General features: G+C 42.6%; 1 pseudogene; it reads right to left on the bottom strand.

The window, feature by feature from the left end:
- Positions 1–2,556: 2,556 nt before the first annotated feature.
- On the bottom strand, positions 2,557–2,975 carry LOC101140156 (large ribosomal subunit protein uL14-like; annotated as a pseudogene).
- Between the last annotated feature and the right edge of the window lie 861 nt (positions 2,976–3,836).

Genomic DNA, 3,836 nt, shown 5'->3' with positions numbered 1-3,836 from the left:
ATATATGGTCTAGAAGGACAAATTCAAACTTTTATAAGAGATTACCTCTGGGGAGAGGAATGATCCAACATACCAGCTAGCCTATATAATACCTTTGTGAGAATTTTTTAAAGGTTACCTTTCTTCCAGACAATTTACTGCCATCTGCTGGAAAATTATCATTTAAAAATGTCAAATATACTACCCTGTGAATAGTGACCCCTAGGGTTGCTCATGGCACAACTTGCACATAGTCTGTGGCCTTAGAGGACATTCCCTGAGACTGAGATCAAGTTTTATTCTGAGGTCTATACAAAATAAGTCAATTTGACCACATAGATAAACACTAGCTTTCAATGTGTTAAAATTTATTTTGTAACATTTCCATGTACAAAAGCACCTAAGTTTTGGAGAGGTGAGGTTCGTGGGTTAAATTGTGGGTTATGTCACTGACAAAATCAGAGACTCACTGCTTCCAAGTGCAGGGAGGATTTGAGCAGCAGCAACTGGGTACTAAACAAGAAAAGTTACCTCTCAGGTCCTTCCTTTCGAATAGCAGGAATGCAGTATATTCTTGCATAATAAAGTATTTCTCAGTACCAAGTGTCCATTTTCTTCCCTTCCTGTTTCAAATCATGTTTTGGAGGCAGGAAGAATTCGTAAAGTAGTTGCAGCAATTGCTTCTGGCAGTTTACAGTATTTTTGCAATATTAAGCAATTCAAATTACCATTAAATTTCTATGTGTGTGAGTTTAGACATAACACCAGTGAAATGTAATACTGATTTTTATATTGTTTGGTTTTTTGTTTGTTTGTTTGTTTTTGAGACGGAGTCTCGCTCTTTCACCCAGTCCGGACTGCAGTGGAGCGATCTCGGCTCACTGCAAGCTCTGCCTCCCGGGTTCGCGCCATTCTCCTGCCTCAGCCCCTCCCCCGAGTAGCTGGGACTACAGGCACCCGCCACCGCGCCCGGCTAATTTTTTGTATTTTTTAGTAGAGATGGGGTTTCACCGTGTTAGCCAGGATGGTCTCGATCTCCTGACCTCGTGATCCGCCCGTCTCGGCCTCCCAAAGTGCTAGGATTATAGGCGTGAGCCACCGCGCCTGGCCTGATTTCTATATTGTTAAAGCAAACTAAACATGGCCTGAGGACTCTGTACTTCTTTTTTTTTTTTCGAGACACAAAAAAATTTTTTGAGACAGGGTAGGAGTAGCTGGAGCAGAGACTCAAGAGTTTTGCCCTTCTCACCCAGGCTGGAGTGCAGTGGTGCGATCCCAGCTCACTGCAACCTCCACCTCCCAGGTTCAAGCAATTGTACAGAAACAGCTGAATTGGCCGGGCGTGGTGGCTCACGCCTGTAATCCCAGCACTTTGGGAGGCCAAGGCGGGCAGATCACGAGGTCAGGAGATCGAGACCATCCTGGCTAACACGGTGAAACCCTGTCTCCACTAAACATACAAAAAAAATTAGCTGGGCGTGGTGGCGGGCGCCTGTAGTCCCAGCGGCTCGGGAGGCTGAGGCAGGAGAATGGCGTGAACCTGGGAGGCGGAGCTTGCAATGAGCCGAGATTGCGCTACTGCACTCCAGCCTGGGCGACAGAGTGAGACCCTGCCTCAAAAAAAAAGAAAAAGAAACAGCTGAATTGGTTACAGCTTGGCGTTTGCCTTATGTGAACACAGTTTGAACACACAACAGTGTATGAGTAATTAAAGGTGTGAGCCACTGTGCCCGGCCCTAAATAATTTATTTTCAATATTTCATGTTTAGGCTGGGCTCGGTGGCTCTTGCCTGTAATCCCAGCACTTTGGGAGGCCGAGGTGGGCAGATCACCTGAAGTCAGTAGTTTGAGACTGGCCTGGCCAACATGATGAAACCCCATCTCTACTAAAAATACAAAAAAATTAGCCGGGTTGGTGGTGTGCACCTGTAGTTCCAGCTACTCGGGAGGCTGAGACAGGAGAATCGCTTGAACCTGGGAGGCGGAGGTTGCAATGAGCCGGGATCTCACCACTGCACTCCAGCCTGGGCTGCAAGAGCAAAACTTAGTCTCAAAAAAAAAAAAAAAAAAAAAAAGAAAAGAAAAGAAAAAAGAAATCTGGCTGGGCGTGGTGGGTCACTCCTGTAATCCCAGCACTTTGGGAGGCTGAGGCTGGTGGATCACCTGAGGTAAGGAGCTGAAGATCAGCCTGGCCAACATGATGAAACCCCGTCTCTACAAAAATTAGCCAGGCATGATGGCGAGTGCCTCTAATCCCAGCTACTCGGGAGGCTGAGGCAGGAGAATCGCTTGAATCTAGGAGGCAGATGTTGCAGTGAGCCGAGATCACACCACTGCACTCCAGCCGAGGCAACAGAGCAAGACTCCGTCTCACAAATAAAAAAAAAAAAAAAGAAAAAAAGAAAGGAAAAAAGTCTATTAAATAAGATTTATTTTTGCTTTTTAATTTTTTGTCAAGAAACACACCTCTGCTTAATGTTTTAATTAAATTTATTTATTTATTTATTTTTGAGGGGGCAGAGGACAAATACTTTTTAATGGGTTTTAGGATTTTTTTTTTACAAATATACCAGACAATCATGCAATGCTGCCAGTATTGAACGCAATCCGGGGCCACAAGTCTGCACACTCCTTTGCTACTGGTCCTGTAATGGCAGAACTTTTCATCTCGTCTTTGTTTTTTATTATGACCCCTGCATTACCTTCAAAATAAAGAAACACACCGTCTTTTCTCCATATGACTTTTGTTGTCAAGTGACCACTGCTGGATGTACCTTTTTTCTGAGCTCTGGTTTGTCTTTCTTGACTGTGGCCATCCCCATGTCACCCACACTGGCAGGGAAGTCTGTTCAGCCGTCCCTGATCCTCTTCATGGAGATGATATACAGATTTTTGGCTCCTGTATTGTCAGCATTGTTGATCAGGGATCCTACCAGAAGACCCAAGGAAATCCAGAATTTTGCACCAGAGGACTCACCACATCCTTGCTTCGACATCTTGAACGCCAGAAAGAAGGAAAAAAGCAATTGACTTCTTTTTTTTAGAAACAGGGTCTTGCTTTGTCGCCCAGGCTCAAACACAGTTCACTGCAGCCTTCACCTCCTGGGCTCAAGCAATCCTTCCACCTCAGCCTCTTGAGTAGCTGGGACCATAGACATGCACCACCACACCAGACTAATTTAAATTTTTTTTTTTTTTTTGTAGAGATGAAGGTATCACCATGTTGCCAGGCTGGTCTCAAACTCCTGGGCTCATGCAATCATCCCACTTCGACCTCCCGAAGCACTGGGATTACAGGTGTGAGACTCCGTGCTCAACCTAGTTTTTAAATTTTGATAGGTGATATTGAATGTGTTAGAAGATGAATAACTTGGATAACACATATGGAAGTTTTGATTAAAATATATTCAAATTTTGTTCATTTGACTATAGCTACATCTTATTTTTCTTTAGATACTTACTGTTGATAGAAGACAAATTATGTCAAAATCTTGATGATAACAAAATTAATGATTTAGATAAAATAAAATTAAGAAAAATAACTTTATGGAATAAATATATAATAATTTTGAATTTACCACTCATGTGAAAACACCAGTCCATCAACAGAACACCCAGACATGCCCAATAATAAAGAAATTCTGTAATCTTTGATATTTTTCCAAATGTCAATCACAGAAAAACATGACTATGAGTGTATTTTTCAATTTTGACATTGTGAAGGTAGATCTGTCAAAGTAGGGGAATAGAATATATTTCACTTCACAGTTTGTCAGTTTGATTTATATCTTGTAAATATTTAGTCATTTGAAATACAACTCTCATGCCAGGTGTAGTGGCTCATGCCTATAACCCCA

Source organism: Gorilla gorilla, chromosome 6 (assembly GCF_029281585.2).
Source record: "Gorilla gorilla gorilla isolate KB3781 chromosome 6, NHGRI_mGorGor1-v2.1_pri, whole genome shotgun sequence".
NCBI lineage: Eukaryota > Metazoa > Chordata > Mammalia > Primates > Hominidae > Gorilla > Gorilla gorilla.
Note: the sequence above shows the minus strand (reverse complement) of the source record. Positions and strands in the feature narration are given on the sequence as shown.